Below are 20,323 nucleotides of genomic sequence, written 5' to 3' on the forward strand. Positions count from 1 at the left end.
ATGAGTTTTGTCACAGTTCATGCCCACGGGTTGCAGGTTCAAAATGTCAGTCTCGAGGAGGTTACTGGACCCCACTTGCATCTAGCTCCGGTCTCATCACCATTGTCTTAACCTGAAAGACACTTATGCAGTAACAACATACAGTTCAGAATTAAGTAGTCTCACCCAGAATCAGATCACCTTCAGGGACACATCGGACTCCACCATCTTGCAACATGACCCACCAAGTACATCCAGGTCCCTGAGCAAAAGCAATCCCACGAATGGGTTTACCTTTGCCCGTTGCAGGAAGAACCCAGACAGTTTTTCCAAACAGATTCCTTTCATGCACCACAGGGACTTTATCTCCTTCTACTGTATGCAGAAGGTCTGATTGAGCAGGGCCAGCTCGGTTGATAGATCCCCTGGTGTTAACTAACCAGGTAGCTTGTGCCAGATGCTTATCCCAGTTTTTAAAGGTTCCACCCCCCATTGCTTTCAGGGTAGTTTTTAACAGCCCATTATACCATTCAATTTTCCCAGAGGCTGGTGCATGATAGGGGATGTGATATACCCATTCGATGCCATGCTCTTTGGCCCAGTTGTCTATGAGATTGTTTTTGAAATGAGTACCATTGTCCGACTCAATTCTCTCTGGCGTGCCATGTCGCCACAAGATTTGCTTTTCGAGGCCCAGAATAGTGTTCCGGGCAGTGGCATGGGGCACAGAGTATGTTTCCAACCATCCGGTGGTCGCCTCCACCATGGTAAGCACATAGCGTTTACCCTGGCGGGTTTCAGGGAGTGTGATATAGTCAATTTGCCAGGCCTCCCCGTATTTATATTTCAACCACCGCCCCCCATACCAGAAAGGTTTTAACTGTTTGGCTTGCTTAATTGCGGCGCATGTTTCACAATCATGGATAATCTGTGCAATAGAGTCCATAGTTAAGTCCACCCCTCGGTCACGAGCCCATCTGTATGTTGCATCTCTCCCTTGATGATCTGAAGTGTCATGAGCCCACCGAGCTAAAAATAGTTCGCCTTTATGTTCCCAGTCCAAATCTATTTGGAACACTTTAGCAGCTTGATCCGCTTGTTGGTTGTTTCGATGTTCCTCAGTTGCCCGACTTTTAGGTACGTGAGCATCTACATGACGCACCTTCACGACTAGTTTCTCTAGCCGAGCAGCAATATCTTGCCACAATTCAGCAGCCCAAATAGGTTTACCTTTACGCTGCCAGTTGCTTCGCTTCCACTGCTTTAACCACCCCCACAAGGCATTTGCTACCATCCATGAGTCAGTATAAAGATACAGCCTTGGCCACTTTTCTTGTTCAGCAATGTCTAAAGCCAGCTGGATGGCTTTTACTTCTGCAAATTGACTTGATTCACCTTGTCCTTCTGTGGCTTCTGTGACTCGTCGTATGGGACTCCATACAGCAGCTTTCCACTTCCGATGCTTTCCTACAAGACGGCAGGATCCATCGGTGAACAGGGCATACTGCTTCTCATCCTCTGGTAGTTCATTATATGGTGGGGCTTCTTCAGCACGTGTCACCTCCTTTTCTGGTGGCATTCCGAAGTCTTTGCCTTCTGGCCAGTCCATGATCACTTCTAAGATTCCTGGGGGATTAGGGTTTCCTATTCGAGCCCTCTGTGTAATTAATGCAATCCATTTACTTCATGTAGCATCAGTTGCATGATGGGTAGTGGGAACCTTACCCTTGAACATCCAGCCTAGTACTGGTAATCGAGGTGCCAGAAGAAGTTGTGCTTCAATACCAATTACCTCTGAAGCAGCTCTAACTCCTTCATATGCTGCCAGTATCTCTTTTTCAGTTGGAGTGTAATTGGCCTCAGAGCCCTTGTATCCTCGACTCCAAAATCCTAGGGGTCGACCTCAAGTCTCCCCTGGTACTTTCTGCCAGAGGCTCCAGGTAGGACCATTGTCCCCAGCTGCAGTGTAGAGCACATTTTTAACATCTTGTCCCATACGGACTGGTCCAAGGGCTACTGCATGCACAATCTCTTGTTTAATCTGTTCAAAAGCCTGTCGTTGTTCAGGGCCCCACTGAAAATCATTCTTCTTTCTGGTCACTTGATAAAGGGGGCGTACAATCTGGCTGTAATCTGGAATATGCATTCTCCAGAAACCCACAACACCTAAGAAGGCTTGTGTTTCCTTTTTGTTAGTTGGTGCGGACATAGCTGTTATTTTGTTGATCACCTCTATCGGGATCTGGCGACGCCCATCTTGCCATTTAATCCCTAAAAACTGGATCTCCCGGGCAGGTCCCTTGACCTTGCCTCTTTTTATGGCAAAACCAGCTTTCAGAAGAATTTGGATTATTTTCTCCCCTTTGTCAAAAACTTCTGCTGCTGTATCACCGCACACAATGATGTCATCAATGTATTGCAAGTGTTCTGGAGCTCCACCCTTTTCTAGTGCAGTCTGGATCAGTCCGTGGCAAATAGTAGGACTGTGTTTCCACCCCTGGGGCAGTCGATTCCAGGTATACTGGATACCTCTCCAGGTAAAAGCAAACTGTGGCCTGCACTTTGGTGCCAAAGGAATAGAGAAAAATGCATTAGCTATGTCTATGGTGGCGTACCACTTGGCTGCCTTTGACTCCAGTTCATATTGAAGTTCTAGCATGTCTGGCACAGCAGCACTCAGAGGTGGTGTAACTTCATTTAGGCCACAATAGTCCACAGTTAATCTCCATTCTCCATTAGGCTTTCGCACTGGCCCTATAGGGCTATTAAAGGGTGAGCGAGTCTTGCTAATCACTCCTTGATTTTCGAATTGTCTAATCAGTTTATGAATGGGGATCAGGGAGTCTCGATTGGTGCGATATTGTCATCAGTGCACCGTGGTAGCAGCAATTGGCACCTCTTGTTCCTCTACCTTCAGCAACCCCACAACATAAGGATCTTCTGAGAGGCCAGGCAAGGTAGACAGCTGTTTAATGTCCTCAGTCTCTACAGCTGCTATACCAAAGGCCCATCTATCAGTGTTCGCGAGAGGGCACAGAGACACCGAACGCAGACCAATATGATCGTTAAGCAGATCTCGTTTATTTACGTGTCTGAGGGTACATTTATACTATTCTGTTTTTGTACACACTCTGTGTACATGTCATTTCTATTATGATTGGTTAGTATGCTTTGATCACACGCCTCTATATTAGTTCTGATTGGCTTATGCTAAAAAGCTATATCTTGCAGGTGCAGCATTCTTTCTAATTTTTAACTTCCCCATATCTTATTTTTCTCATAGCCAAAGTCCTTGTTCTTTATTATGGTTGGCTAGTTCATTACCACCCCATTACCACCCCCGGACATGCCTGGACATAGCTTGTTCAGTACCTCGTTCCCACCATTGTCCCGTGGGAACCCCACAAATCCCCCTTTTTGTTTTTGAACGAGCCATGTCCTGTCTCATCCTTTTTGTCTTCGTTTCTTATTTAAACCTGGTTCCCTGTGTCTCGCAGAGCCCGGTCAGAGAATCCCAGCCTTGGTTACCCACAAATCCTGCTCTCTGTTGTTGTGCCAAAAAGGCTGTATTGACCATTCGTTGTACAGTTCTCTGCAAACATGCAAACAAACAGGGTAACACAAGTAGGATAATGCCTATTATAAACATTCCCATAAGCAGACTATCTACAAAACATGCAGTTTGCTTCAGAACATACTGTTATTCTCTATTATTCTAGCTGAAAGGAAAGTTACTGACAGGAAAGCTGATTCTGTATAAAGGTAACACAGAGCAGGCCTTTTAGAGCCTACACTGAGGCCTACTCTTGCTAAACCGTTGCTAAACCATCCGGTATCAATTTCCCCCTTTGGAAGTAGTTAGATTTATTATCTCACTACTTCCATATACTCTTCTCAATGATTGTCTTAACACAACCCACGCAGATCCCTATGATAACTATAATCACAACTATATAAGCTATTCCCTCTAATAATGTGGCTAACCATCCTTTTAGAGACAATCCACCTAATTCTTGCAGGATTTTGTTGAGCCAATTATTTCCTGCTGCATCCCTGATTGCCCTGCTGTCTTCTGCTACTCTCTGTCGGATCTCCGGATCTAGATTCCACCTCCACATATGGTTTAATACACTTGATCGGAAACCATCATACTCCTGTGCCTGAAGAGACAGAAGCATAACCTCGACCCATTAGTAATAGTTCCCCTGGTCCTAACCACTCGTTAGTACCTGGTTCCCTATACCACACTTTGCCTTTGTTTTGCACATAGCTTGCTCCCTGTCGATCTGCCTCCCAATGTATTACAACTGGGGGTCGCTCCTCATCTCCTGCTAAAGTTAAATGGTTAAGTACATAAACAGCTTTTGCAAGTCTCTCAGAAGGTTCAGTCACCTCTCCCCCTTTTTGTTTTTGCAGAAGCTGTTTCAATGTACTATGAGCACGTTCCACAATCGCCTGACCTGTAGGCGAATGAGGATCCCAGTGACATATGTAATACCCCATAGTTGACAAAACTGATGAAAAATCTGTGAACAGTATGCTGGTCCATTATCAGTCTTAAGTTGTTGTGGAACCCCAAGACTTGCAAAGCAAGCAAGTAAATGTCGTTTGACATGACAACCTGTTTCCCCAGTTTGTGCTATTGTCCATATTACATATGAAAACGTATTAACAGATACATGAACATATTTGAGTCTTCCAAATTCTGTAATGTGAGTAACATCCATTTGCCACAGTTGCAACGCACTCAATCCTTGAGGATTTACCCCTATTCCAATTCCCATGCCAATTTTCTGACAACTAGGACAAGCACTAACTAATTCACGTGCTTGTGCCATGGTGAGGTGAAATTGTTTCGCTAGCATTTTTGCTGATTGATGAAAGAATTGATGGGATAGGCGCACTTGTTCAAATAAATTTGGTAATATTTGCGTATAGGACACAAGTGTGTCTGCTTTATTATTGCCAATGCTCAAACCTTGATCAAATTGATGACTACGAATGTGGGTAACAAAATAAGGTACCTCTCTGAGGTTTATTGCCTGATGCAGCTGTAGCAAAATGGTGTAAAGTCATATATTCTTCACTGGTCGTATAAAAGCTCTCTCAATTCGATTTACAATGTCTGCTGCATAAAGAGAGTCTGTTACAATATTTACAGGTAAATCCTTCCAATTTAAAAAGACCTGGTATATTGCAAAAAGTTCAAGTGTCTGCAATGAGTCCTCAGTTTGTCCTGAGAATTTACAATGTTTCCATTGTCCATCCTCTTGCCAGGTAATAACTGCTGAATGTTAATGCTTTCCTGCATCAGTAAAAACAGTTAGTCCAGTCACAGGTATCTCTGATCTGATAGGTTTTTCTTCCCAATCCTGTTTGCAAATAAACTGTAGCTTTATATCTCTTGGCAAATGTGTTAACAATTGTCCAGTAAAGTCCTGTAAGGCCATTTGAAAAAGAGTTGACTGATTTGTTAACCACTGTAGATATTCCTTTCTCATAGGTAAATAGGTAGCATCTGAGTCTAGTCCGATAATGTCTGTAATCCTTTTATGCACTTTGACAAGCAATTGTGCTATTGCTTCCACTCTGGTACAAATTGTTGTTTTAGGATGAAAAACCAAAGAGTCCACTCGAGCATTGCCTTCTGCAATAAACCCAGGCAAATTAGTATGATTTCTTACATGTAAAACATAAAACAATGCAGTTCGGATTTGAATTTCTTGCCACAGAGCTCGCAGCAATTCAAAAACACACTGACTACATATATGCTCTATAACAGATCTATCCAATTGTTTTACAATGCCAGCTACATATGCTGAATCAGTAACCAAACTAAAGGGAATGGGAAAATTCTGAAATACTTCTAATACAGCTCGTAATTCTACCACCTGAGGTGAACCGTTTTTTTTTGTACTACCATAGATTCCCACTTGCCGTCAGAATACCAGACAAGGCCCGCCTTGCCTCTGTTCCCAGATCCATCTGTAAAAATGGTAATTCCATCCACGGGAGTGTCTGTACACCACACTCCCGTGGCAATTGGAAGTTCCACACTCAACAACCTGTCCCGAGAAATTCTGCATAGCTGTTTGTAAAGCAAAGCTATTAGCCATACATCACTCAAAATACTGAGCTGCAATAGGAACAGTTAGTGATGCAGGATCTCTGGCCACAAGCTCCCAACATCGCATCCGTCCTTTGATGATAATCTGTGCCAATAGCTCTGTAACGAATCTGATCATTCTGAATTCCATTGACCAATTATTGCATACGGAATTTGCCTATCAAACAAAGTGATAATTTGTATTTCCTGATTCAAATCAATACGATGTACAAATTTGGAATGTAGCCTGCTTTCTATTTCTGTAATCAGTTGCTGTACCTCTGAAGTAGTGTGTCGTGGTGCTGTTAAAGTTGTGTCCCCTGCTAACAATTGGAATAGAGACTGCAATTGTGACGACGTAAGCCCCAAGTACGGCCGCAGCCATAACTTGAGCCTTATGTTCCACAGTACCCACTTTTGCACATGCCTTTATCATAGCATTCAAATCTGTTTTTCCAGGTAAAGCTTCAATGATCTTTTGACAATCAGCATTAGCATTATCCCTGTTTGCCACAGGTCCAAGATTTGGCCGCCGCACAGGTTAACCCCGCGTGGAAACACCAGCCCTGCGCTCTGCAGCTGGTTGTTATCAGCTGACCTTGAGCATTATACTGAGACCCGCACAGCTTCACAAAATGCCCTAGCTTCCCACAGCAATGACACATCAAAACAGAGTTGTCTCTCCCACTCAGCTTCAACTTCTTAAGGCAGTTTTTCTTAAAGTGACCTTCCTGCTCGCATGTATAACAACGATGAACTACCTTAATTGCCGCCGCAAAAGTTTTTGCTAAATGCTCCATCTGAAATGTAGTGCTTCCTATTTTCCCGCAAGCATCCATTAGTTCAGTTAAGGTGGCATTACGATTTGCCATCCCTGCAACAACTTTTCTGCAGTCCTCATCTGTGTTGTCCCTCGCTAACTGTAGTGGCAATGCTTCTTTTACAATTTTCCAATGTAACGGTTGCCAAATATTTCTTCCCTCAGGACCCGCACCCACTATCACCGGATATGCTTGTGGAATTATAACTCCTAATAACACATCTCGAATGATCCTTTTCCATTTTACTCCTCCCCCCCTTTCCCCGTATACGCGGGCGGACGCTGATTCTCTCCCTCACCTCCACATTACCAGATGGACGCAAACCTCCCCCCCGCCCTGATCTAAAGGTGGAGTAGGGATTTGCAAAGGAGGTTGAGGTGGCCCTAATACTTGTCCCGAACACAGAGGGGGGTTTTGGGGAGACATAGTCACGTGTCCTGAGGCGTTGGCTGTACGATGCTGCTGCAATTCCGTCTTTAATTCTTCCAGTCGTCTACCAAGCTCTGTCATGTCAAGTTCATGTCCATTTCGTGATGGTAACGGTCCTTTAAGTCCTTGTGACTCTGGTACTGCTGACTCCGTAACTGGAGACTTTAACGGTGGTTGTTTAGCGCCGGAATGTAAACTTTGTTCAACAGACTCAGGAAACGGCGAATCCGGTAAAGGTGGATACGAAACAGTTTTACCCTCCTTCTTGTCCTCCTTCTCAGCCTCATCCGTAGAGAGATCAATGAGAGGGAGGGGGTTTTGGCCAAATCTCCTGTTCAGCGTCTGAATCAATTAGTCCAAATCGAGCTCGTGTTTTAGGGCGCACTATCAGTCCTGATGGATCTGTATCTATTTTACTCGCTCCCCGCTCGTCAGCTTTTTTCGGAGCCGTCCGTACCCACGGTGATAAAGGAGCTGCCACCGGTACAGCCACCGGGGCCGTGGGAGGTGTTGGTCCCGCAAACAGTGAGGGGGTAGTAGGCGCCTGTGGCCCTAAAGCCATAAAAGCTGAATGTGTGACTTCTCTCTCTGCTTTTATTCCCTTTAACGCTTCACTAACCAGCTTCCATGTAGCAGACAATTTAAAGGCTTCCTTATCACCACTTGACACCGCATTCCAGAGAGAGTCACCAATCTTCTCCCATAAAGGCACTTCAAAGACATCATTAGAGGTTGTAAAATGTCCTTTGTCTTTTGCCCAAAACAGTAACTGCTTTAACGCAGCTTCGTCATATTTAATTCCTCTCTCAGAGAGTATAAGTTGGAGGAGTTTCACCACTGCCACTTCTGTCTTGGTCAGGGTAGACCCCATTCCTCCCTCAGCTGCCTGGGAAGCCCTACCCAGGTTTTCCTTTGCTAGCAAAACTCGGGCTTACCGCATCCGTTCCTGCCGGTGCGAAAATCCAGTGCCGGGGCAGCACTCTACAGCTGGCTTCCTCTCATCCCCCTTTCGGTCCGCTGTCCGCTGCTTCTCCGCAGTCTCCAGGCCGAAGAGTCCCTGTCCCGGGCGCCACTTATCAGTGTTCGCGAGAGGGCACGGAGACACCGCACGCAGACCAATATGATCGTTAAGCAGATCTCGTTTATTTACATATCTGAGGGTACATTTATACTATTCTGTTTTTGTACACACTCTGTGTACATGTCATTTCTATTATGATTGGTTAGTATGCTTTGTTCACACGCCTCTATATTAGTTCTGATTGGCTTATGCTAAAAAGCTATATCTTGCAGGTGCAGCATTCTTTCTTATTTTTCAACTTCCCCATATCTTATTTTTCTCATAGCCAAAGTCCTTGTTCTTTATTATGGTTGGCTAGTTCATTACCACCCCATTACCACCCCCTGGACATGCCTGGACATAGCTCGTTCAGTACCTCGTTCCCACCATTGTCCCGTGGGAACCCCACACCTATCTACACCCTTTTGGGTCCTTAAAATACCCTCTCTTGAGGTAGTCTATGCCAAGGATGCACGGAGCATCTGGGCCAGTCACAATGGGGTGCTTTTTCCATTCATTTTCAGTTAGGCTCACTTCGGCCTCCAATACAGATAACACTTGAGATCCTCCTGTCACTCCTGAAATACTGATAGATTCTGCCCCTTTATGATCCGATGGCATTAGGGTGCACTGTGCACCAGTGTCTACCAGGGCTCGATACCTTTGTGGTTTTAATGTGCCAGGCCATCAAATCCACACAGTCCAATAAACTTGGTTGTCCCTCTCCTCCACCTGGCTGGAGGCAGGGCCCCCCTAATTAAGAAATGGATTCATGCTGCTCACAGGGACTGGACCTTCATTTCTCCTATTCACACTTGGGAAAAAGGGATTTGAGGCCCATCTATCCTGACTGGGGTCCTGCTCACTGGTAACAGGAGCAGCCATCCTTCTAGAAAAATTCTCTCTGGTATTTCTTTTAGCTTGCAACTCACGTACTCGTGCCTGTAGGGTACTGGTAGGTTGTCCATGCCATCTGCTCATGTCCTCCCCATAACCACGCAGGGCAAACCACAGGATACCTCGTGATGTGTTCCGTTTCCTTTGAGCTGGTCCTGTAGGAGAGCGTTTTCTCCTAACAGCTGCAACGCGTGCCTGTGTAGGTAGAGAGTCAAGTTTATTCTCGATCGTGGACAGTTTGTCTGACAGTTGTTTAAATGAGTCCTTGTTTTCCTTAGTCAGTTTTTCCACAGCCGAGATGTGTGCCTGCAGTGGGGAAGAAATACTATCTTCATACTGTCACATACAGTTAGCCATTTCGCCCACAGTAGAACGTGCCATATCATCTTCTCCCCAGACTAATATTGACAACGTATGGGTATGTTTCGGTGGAGCACTCTTCACAACCTTCCGGAACATGGATCAGTTGCATTCCACTTCATCAGGATCTACAACTTCCCGTGAGTGTCTATAAATGATCTCTTGCACAGCCAGTTCTCTAAGGTAGTTAATACCTTTTCTATAGTGGTCCATTTGCTTAGGTGACTCATAACATCATCTTTATAGGGATACCTGCTCTTTACAGCTGACAAGAGTCGCCTCCAGAGACTGATAGTGTTTGACTTTCTTGCGAGCGCCTTATCAATACCACCATCTCTGGACAGGGATCCCAACTGTCTGGCTTCTCTACCATCCAAGTCCATGCTATCCGCCCCATTATCCCAGCATCGGAGCAACCAGGTAATAATAGGCTCACCATTGTAACAGCTGAAGCCTTTCCTTATATTTCTCAGGTCCTTCAGGGATAAGGAGTGGTAGGTTATCTCTACGTCCGAGTCCTCCTCTTGTGATAGTTCTGCTTTAGAAGGACCTTTCTTCTGTGATGGGTCTGTTTTAAAAGGATGATCAAGGAAACCCCCATCTGTGTCAGGCCCTAACTCTGCCTGAGAAGGGCCCTCACCTGGGTCATATGATGGCTCTGCCTTAGAAGGCTCCGAGTCATCATCCTTCTCTTCATGAGCTGATTTCTTTCTGTATTTCTTCCTGGTTACAGGAGCAATTGGTACAGATTCGATAGATGCTGGGGTCTGAGTAGCTGCAGTGGCCATCTTGGGGGGCATAGCAGCTGTGGTACAGGCTGCCGAGGTTTCAGTGGGTTTAGTGGCTGTAGCGGCAGTACACACTGTAGGATCTGAGGTGGCTGCATAACACCTACAACTGTCCCTGCACCAATATTTAATCTTATCCCACATCAGAAACACATTCAGGACAACCAAAAATAAAAACATGCCACCTAGACAGCACTGTCCTAATTTCGCAAAATCTAGTGGAATCAGCTTGGCAGAAAAGGAGAAGGTACTATTTCCCGAAGTAAAACTGGAAGTGTAATCATTAACAGAATCAGCTAAAGGACGCCCAGAGCGTGCAAATGAAGTCGCTGCTACTGATTTGCGATTAAAGCTGCCCATTATTGTGTCATAGAGATAAGAGATCGGAATAGGAACTGCCCAGTTTATCACAGCATAAATCAGTATCAAACCCCATACCAAAACAATACATTTCGACCAGCGTCTACTGCTAAACTGCATGTAAACATTCTTAAGAAGCAAGCAATAACACAGTGCCCACAGCAGGTAAGGCATCATTGCAATACTCAACTGTGAAAGAAACTCCATAAAAAGACAAGATAACACAGCATTCAAAAATGACATTATCATCTTAGCTGTCTGTTTTAATTTCCAACCCCTCATAAATCTCAAAGGAAGAAATCTGATACTCTCTCAGCTGAGTTCTCCAGGTCTCTTCCCCCTAGAGCCAGGATTCAACTTATCAGAGCAACCTGTTGGAGCTTCTCTCAAGCCCCACATTGGGCACCAATAAATCTGTCACAGTTTAAAGCTGGGCTGGCTATTAAACCTGAGGCAGATGCTCTCTGTTAACCCTCCCCCCCCCCCCCACCCCAAGGAAAAGGGAAAGGGAAAAGGGAGAGAGACTTATGGGTTGGAAAGTTAAAACAGTTTTAATAAACTATAGTAATGAAAAAGAGTATAATAAGAATAATAGAAATAAACAAATATATACAACACCAAGATCGAGAGCTTAGAAATCCTTCTCAGGCAGAGTTGTTCCCCCCAGCACAGGCAGAGGGGAAAATGCAGTAGCTCCCCCTGCCATCACACCTGCAGGCTTTTAACTGGAAAAGTTGGCAAAGCTGGTACCAATCAGTGGGAGACAGGAGGGCCCGTCCCTCCTGGGCCCCACCTCCAGGAGGCAGTGGGTTAGTGATAAATAGGAAAGTGAGAATGACATGTATGGGATGGAATACCTTGTTGGTCAATCTTGGGTCACCTGCCCTGTCTGCTCCTCCCTGCAGGTGCGACCCCCCTTCGGCTCTTCACTCATAAGCAGTGAGGAATTTAGCAGTGACCTTGGTTTCTTTAAGACTAATTGGCCTGGTTTGGGCCAAACCAGGACAGTTACTCAGATTTTTCATGAAATGCTAAAACACACTTAAGAACACTCCTTTTCTGTGTCCCTTACTAATTTATTACCATTTTCTGAAGGCCATTTTCTGTTATCCTTGAAGATAATGAAAAACTCCCCTCGGCTTTAATATCAGCAGAAAATTACCCAAAGTGAGCAGTTTTGTCAATTGGAAATTATTTATTTCTTAAAGGACTTAGGTCTGTGAGTTACTGAATGGCTGCTAGTAAGGCATGACAACATTCAGCTTCCACTGATGTCCATGGAGGCTGAAAGCACTCAGTAGCTTGCAGTACTAGATCAAAATTAACAGAGAGAAGTAATTTTAAGTAAAGTGTAAAACACAAAGTAACATCTTTTCTGACATCTGTATTTTTTTATCACAGTATATAACCTGAATGCTGTGTGGAAATTATACCTTTTCAGTTATAACAATTTTTGCAACGTTTAGACACATTCTTACAATGAGAAGTGTCTGCCACATTATGTTCATGCTCATAAAGTCATGACTAAGATAAATAGATTTTAGAGAAACATTAGAGTGGGAGTATGTGGGAGGAATTTCATATTACTAGCTCTTTTTTTTTAGCAGATAGATAGAATTTTTAAAGCTTGTTGAATTTTGTGCAATGGTTCCTATAGAATATATATCCTTATAGAATAGTACATTCATCTTTATTTCTTAGTTGGGCTGTCTCGTTAACCCTGCTCTTTCCTCCTGTCTGCTTGATAACACCTCCAGCCTTCCTCAGTCTGAGACTTCTTGACAGCAACAGTTGAAAAGGGGACACTCAAGATGCTCCTTTGCATCCATCTGGAGAGACTGGGAGTGCTCTTGGGACAAAGCAGACCAGCCACTGGGCCCCCACGGCAGCTAACGTGGCATGGGTGCTGCTGTTTGCTCTGGGAAGCTGAAAAGAGGGAGGGTTTCCAGAGGTACCGTGACACCGAGGTGACTCTTCCAAGCATGGTGGCTACTCCCTCTCTTCCCTTGGGCATGAGCAGGGCAAGCAGGGTTGTAACATTGGTTTATAGGCCCAATGAATAAATTTAACAAGGAAAAATTTATTTGCTATCTATTGCTAGTTACATGCCACTGCCAAGTCCTACTCACCAGAAAGATCAGCTGTGGTTAAAGGTTTGCCCATGCAATCTGGAGATGCACCCAAGCTGCATTTATTGCAACACTTGAGGGTGTTGAATCCATCTGTGCTATTTCTGCTTTCAGCCTCCTGTGACTTTAACTGGAATGCTTGCATTGACTCTAAGATCACTAAGAGAGAATATCTGTCAAGAAGTAATGAATATTTGCCAAGCAACCATGTTAGTCACCTCATTTCAGTCTGCTTGTATATTTACATCAACGTGACTGCACAATGTGCCTCGCTTGGTATTCATGCGAAAAGTCACACTAGCCATGGGAAGAATGGAAAAGCCGCCTGGTGCAACTCTGGAGCATGGTTGCTGCCCAGCTGTGCTCAGGCAGGTGCAGGGTTGGTGTGCGCCAGCACGGCTGCCTCTCCTGAGCATTAGTCTCTTTGGCAAACAAAACCATTTACCTTTGTGAACATTTCCAATTCGGACTTGGGTGGAGTATGAAGGATAGAGTGGTTAGCAATTTTTAAATAGATAATTATTTGTGAGAAAGATGACAGCAAGTTCCTGGATGATTTGCAGAAACTCACCTCCCAATTAGCTGTGGAGAGCTCACAGTCTGGGGGGGTTCCAAAGCAAGAAGCAGTTCCCAATATGTGGGGCTGGGAGCGCTGGCAGCTCACTGCATTATTTGCATAGCGCCTGCTTCAGTGGGTGAAATCCCCGTTTAGCATCCCTAGAAAGGGAAAGAGAAAAGAGAAACATGGGGCCCAGGCCTGGAAAGTGCTTCAGCGTGGGAAGGACAGCACGCTGTGATCCCTGGGAGCAGGTGGCACAGGCTGCCAAGAAGTAGGTTTCCTCTCTGGAGGGATTATGTCAGTGTATGTTGGCTTTGTTTGGTTAATTAGACAGATACCACATCTTCATGCTCATAGAGGGTGGTGACTCACTTTAAAGGAAGGGCTGAGAAGTCAGGAAAGGGACAGAATAAAGAAAATCCACAGCAGGATGTTTGCTATGCTCCAGCTCCTCTGCATTTAACCAGTGTTTTAATCCTCATGTTGAGCTTTTCCATCACACGTTAATTTCAAATGCAGGCTCATTGTTTTGAAGGGCACTTTGTAATGGTTTTATCCAGATTCAGATTATTTGCAGTCCAGGGGGAAAGAATGCATTCTTTGCAAGGCAAGTAGAAAACATCTGAACACAAAGCAAAAGAATGATTACGGCATGCATGCTCTGTACCCATTACCAGTCCTCAAGGCTCTTTCTTTTTGTTTAGGCACTTTTTCTTCTGCTGCCTCTGGTTGGACTGGCTGTACACTCAGCAATGAATAAGAATGGTTAAAATGGATAACATAAAAAGATGTGACATTCTTGAAAGACCCCATGTTTCAAACTTAGATTCAAGTGAAAACTACCAAAGGAACACCTCCCAGTGGTCTCAAGTAGATCTTTCTTCAGCACATCAGAGGTTTGCATATCCATCTGTCATAGGGTGCTCTTCTGATCTCATTTCAATCCCAAGCAAGCTCAGATTCACTGTGTAATGAAAAATGGAATTTGCACAAAGTGGAGAGAAAAAGCATTGTTTCTACAGCACATTATGTTTTACACTGCTCATGAGTGTTTCATATCCCATAAAAAAAACATTCTCTGTAACTTACTGTGCATGCTAGAAAAAGCAACATTGTGCCTTTAAAAGAGATGTCTTATTTCTGAAAACACTTTATCTCTCACATTTCCCTGTGTCCTGGTTTGGACTAAAACAGAATCAATTTTCCTTTCAGTGATATTTAGTTTTGGCTAAGTCTCTTCTAAGTAACTGCACTTTCTGAAACTAACTGCATGTTTTGCAGACAGTGTCTGCTTCTAGGACTGATAACTCTCAAAGTTTGTAGTTATCACTGAGGTACCAGTAGGGATGTTATGCAGAAAGGATCTTGCTTGTACTTATTCTTAGAGAAACCAAGGTCACTGCTAAATTCAGGGAGGAGTGGACAGGAGAGGCAACCCAAAATTGACCAACGAAGGTATTCCATCCCATACATGTCATTCTCAGTATAAAGTGGGGGGGATGATCATGAAGGTCTCGCCTCCTTCTTCTACGGCCGGTGTCCAAAGAGGACTCCTCTGTCCATTTTCCTGCTGCCCCCGATCCCGATCTGTGCATCCCTGAATCCAGTTCCTGTCTGTTGCTGGGCCCAGTCTGGACCTTCCCTGAGCCTGCCCTGCAGTGCTGGTGGTGACATGACCATCATCGGGGGGAGCTTGATCTTGGGTTTTGTATATATTTGTATATATTGAATTATTTCCATTATTATACTCTTTTTCATTATTATAGTTTGTCAAAACTGTTTTAACTTTCCAACACATAAGTCTCTTTCCCTTTTCTCTTTCCCTTCCCCTTCTGGCGGGGGGAGGAGGGTTAATAGAGAGTGTCTGCCACCGGTTTAATAGCCAGCCCAGCTTTAAACTGTGACACCCTGTCCACAAAGTAACCTGTGTTTATAAGCAAATCCACTCAACCCCCTAATAATGACCTAGAGTAAATATCTGACATGCACTGCTTTCAAGCTCCTCTTTGTTTAGGCATGAATTGTTCATTTTTATGTCTTTTGCATATTGCCTAAAGGAAAGACAAATGATAAAAGGGACGTTTTACATTATCAATTGTGGCAGAGGTTATGTCTGTGTTTATCTGATCCTCTTTTATTGAATTACAAATGGTAAGATAAACTGTCAGGCATAAAACGGTCATCAATTTCAGGGCACATTTTTCACATTGGATTTTTAATTTAAAGTTTATTAGATGCAAGATAGCCAGTTGTCAAGGTTCCTAGTCATTTGCAAAACCTGTGGTAATCTCATGTAATAAAAAATTTCTTTCCAATATCAGTGCTCAACTCATTTTAAAATATGAGTGTCTACTCTATTTGCATTAGGAAACACCTATTTTTCTGCCTTCTCAGTTTCACAGTTCAATCAACTGTGGCAGTTTTGGTGTCCCATCTTGCTGAGTATACTCTCTTCTGCCATCCACCACTGCCAAACAGCATAAAAACCTGTTAAATGTGAGACTACACAGGGTGAGAGAGAGGAGGGGGGAAAAAAAAAAACAAAACAAAGAGCATGGTGGATACATTGCTGTAAAATACTGATGTATCTGAGTGCACCCTCTGCCCTTGCTGCAATTATCTGTCTTGGGAGAGTTTAATAAAATTAATACAGAACTTTGAAGGGGAAAAAAAAAAAAGCACACAGAAAAATATGTGCTCTTTTTTTTCTTCTGGGCTTAAGATTTCTTTGCTACTTGACAGGACTCGCTGTCATATACACTACTTGCTTCACCTGAAAGTAGTTGAAGCTCCAAACATAAATCTATCAATTAAGCAACTTGCTGCCTTGCTTTTCAGCTCTGGATCTTGCAAACGACAGCCAGTTTTCAGAGTTTTCTGAGAAAAAAAAAACAAACACTAGAAAAATGTTTACAGTGGAGGCTGTGCCTCAGCTCAGTATCACCCGAAGAGCCGAAGCACAGGCAGAGATGGTAGCAAGGACCATAGCTGAGGATACCTAATGCTTCCTAGCAAAGGTACCTGTTTTCAGCTTCCCACAGCTTTGCTGTGGCTTGGTCTGGCATTTCTGTGCTTCCTGCTCCAGGAAGAAAAGAAGCATTTTTTGAACTTTCAGCAAAAAGCATTCAGTGAGCTCCGAGAATGAGGGTAACAAATAGACAGTTTTGTTACCAGCCCTGGGTTTTGTTTATTTTGTACCTTTGATGGCCTCTAGCAGTCTGAAAATTGGCAAAGGAGCTGTCCAGTGACTAGGCAGGTGTCTTTTGCTGTCCTCATGAAGGATACTAAAATGTAACTAAATTACGCTATGCTGCATGCTGAAAGAAATTAGTGAGCTCTAGTCCCAACTTTTCCCCTTGCAGTCTGTTTTTTTGAGAGCTGTTTTATACGTAACTGGGAGGATGATACTTCAGGTAAATATTGTCCTCCTGATCTAATGCAGAGAGGCGAAAAACGGCTTTGTAGGATGCCTTCATGTGTTCAGTTGCCAGAAGGTGAAGAACTATCTTTGAAGACGCTGCCTTTTTCCTCCTGGGTCTTTGCAATAATCTTGTCCCCTAAATTCCAGACCTGGCAAAACCCATAACTGTGCGAAAACTCCGAGGAACTGCTTCCAAAGTTCAAGTCAAGGAGTGATTTTTTTCCCCTCCTCTGTGGGATCACCTCACTCCTCTCCACCAAGAGAGAAGGAAGGATGACCTCATTTCTGACACTACAGAAGCAGGTCAGTGTTTTCTTTCCACAGACATTTTGCTTTCATTGCAAATGCTATGGGCAGCTCTCCTCCTACTCCCCATCTGGGCTCTTCATATGGTCCCCAGGGAGGCAAAGGGCAGGTGGTGGCAGACTCTGGGGACCCAGGGCTCAGCATTGCACAGGTGCGCTCTGTGCGCTCTGCATGGGGGAGAGGATGTAGCCGAGGTTGGTTAGGGGAGCTGCGGGGTGGAGTGTGAATTATTTCACTGGTTATTTTCTTGTTTCTTATAGCTTGTGCGGGGCAGATGAGCTACTTCTCATTAGATGTAAGATCTATTTGTTTCAGCCTGAGAGAATAGCAGGACCCTGGAGTTACATGGGGTTCAGTAGACACTGGAGTTACGTGGGTTGTAGACTCCAGGACACTACAAGACATTGTGCATTTAGCTTTTTTTGGCTCTTTCTGTGGCTGCACCAATCCTCACCAGCCCAGCTACACAACTCTGTAGGAAGAGAAATGACAACAGGGTACATCCAGGGCTGTATAGTCTTGTCCTCAACTCCGCTTCAGAATTACACTTCCCTGAGAGTTATATTCCAGTATTGATTGACTCTAAATAGCAGTAGCCCAGCTCATGGTCTTTGATAAAATAAATCTTACTTAGGGGCTAATATAAACAGAAAAGAAACCACATCCCTGTATACAGGGCACGAAACAGCAGGTGGGGCAGGGGAAAGAAGGTTGAAGTCATCTTATTTAATATTACCAAAAGTGCAAGCAGGTGAAAGTAAAGTCAGTTATATTGTTTTACTTTCTGTTATTTGCCTGCTCCCAGTGAGCCACATAGGTAGGATGCTGTGCAGAGAAAAGAGGGGTGAGTATGAATCACTCTCAGGTAGGCAATAAGCTGTATAGGGGGCTCATGGATATCTGCAGAGGATAAAGGAGGATGACATGAAGGAGTTGGAAGGGCATAATTCTTGTTTCCAAGTGCTTCTCTCCCTTTTATCGCATCCATGTTCCCTGTAGGCAGGAGTGTGTCAGCACCAACTTGCTGCCATGTGACACCTACATTATAATGTAGTGTTGCTGTACCCTAACTGTCTTTCTGGGGCTAATGAAGGCCATGACAGCAGTCTACTCACAGCAGCATGAAATGCAATGCCTGCTAACTGCCCAGATATTTGACTTGCTGCCTGAGCCAGTTTGTCATCCTGCACTGAATTTCATGCTGTCCCATCTTGACTTTCCCAGTACCTGGTTGGGATTTCTGGGAGCCAGCTTGGATGTGTCTGAGCCACACAACAGGCTCAGCACACGGTGTAGCCACAGCACACGATGCTTGCCCCTAGAGAAAAATCTGGGGCAAAAACCAAAGAAAATAAACATCTAAAATAAGGTTACTACTGTAGCCATTTTCTGCAGCCCTTAACCACCTTACTGTCCCCCAGGCTCAAAAGGTTTGCTTGTGAACTGAAGGATCCCTGTGACTATAACCCCCTCCCCAAAAAAATGCTCTGGCTGGGACAAGGGTTCTGCTAAATTCAGTTACCAGTATTACCTCCTTGTGCTCCCTCAACTGATGTTCAGGTGGTGCAGTGACAGCTGGGCTGGTATTACCTCCGTCAGGCATCTAGAAAGCAGCAATTTCCCATCTGGAAAAAACCCACTCACATTCCCTGAACATTAAGGTGAAACTTTTTCAGTTTTGGGTACCAGCTCACACTAAACAATTGCTCTTTCCACATCAAAGCTGAGCAAATATTTGGGGGTGAATAATTTATTTAATCATTTTTGCTTCCTTCCCTCCCCTCTCTTCTAAAAACTCGAAGGGATTCCTGTCATTGCCAGCGATGTACCCCAGATGAATTCAGTGTCATGTGGTGGGGGGCACAAAGACAAGTCATTAAGTTTTAGAGGCAGATCCCATGTCCCCTTCCAGAGGTGAGTCACACCATATTTATTTGCAGATTAAGGCTGGTTCATGTGACTGAATTTGGGTCCTCTTGACAGAAAGAAGTGGTCTTCTCCACATCTACCTTCTCCATCTCCCCAGCTGCTGTTTCTAACCGAAGTAGACAGGCTGTGTTTTCTGTCCTAGAGTGAGGAGAAGGAACACGCCTCCACAAAATCCAATGTGAATCAAAGTGAAGACATTTATTAAGCATAAGCTGTCCCTTTTATACATTTTGTACTTTCCCTGGCTGTAAGCATGTGCATTGCTATTCGTTAATATTACTAAACATACTCTTCTTTGATGTGTTGATTGGTCACTGCTCTGCCACTGGTCCTTCCTTAATTGGCTCCATCAGTTCTTGTTTCTTCTCCTCCGTGTTCGGCTCCCACCGGCTACTCCCTCAATTCTTGTTTGCTCAGCTGCTGTTTTTCCTCATCTCTCGAAGGTCGGCTTGTTGACACTAGCTACATGAATCTTCTCACGCAGCTAGGCCTTCACTCCATACTCTCATACTTCTGGCTCATTACATGACCATTCTGCTCCAAAAACCCCTCTACACTAGAGGGCTGAGTTTTAGTACTTTGCACCACTGCTGCATTCATTGCAAAGATGACCACGCTTTAATAGGAGAGGAAGCGATCCCTGTGTAGAGTTGGTATGTCCGTGTGGGTTTATAAAGCAAGCTGTGGTCCTTTGGGAGGAGAGGCACCACGGAAATGTAAGATCATAATCATTATAATCATTAAACACACACAGCAAAAAAAAATAATATTTTTTCCCATATAATAAAATCAGTCGCAATAATCAGTTTATTAGACAGTCACAGGAGAAAACAAGTAATGAAGGGGCAGAGAGGGAGACTTTCTTTTGTCTCTTGCTTTGTTGGGAGGAAGGAAGCGGGGGGAAGAGATAAGAAAGAGCTGTTGTCTTACTGCAGTAGCTCTCCATTTATTAAAAAGGAAAATGTCTGGAATTTGTGGTGAAAAGATGCCTGTCTCCATATTCATCCTAAAGTACAGAGGGGCTATCTTCTGTGTTTCCCCAGGGCAATAAAAGAGAACAAGTTTCTTCCCCCCCCACCTGCATTGATTCGCAAAGCACAGGAAAGGTGGGAACACAGAGGGGAGAAGCAGTGGCTTCCCCGACTGATACCTCCCCAACCCTGCATGCAGCTACACGAA

The sequence above is a fragment of the Nyctibius grandis genome, chromosome W (genome assembly GCF_013368605.1).
Source record: "Nyctibius grandis isolate bNycGra1 chromosome W, bNycGra1.pri, whole genome shotgun sequence".
Taxonomy (NCBI): Eukaryota; Metazoa; Chordata; class Aves; order Nyctibiiformes; family Nyctibiidae; genus Nyctibius; species Nyctibius grandis.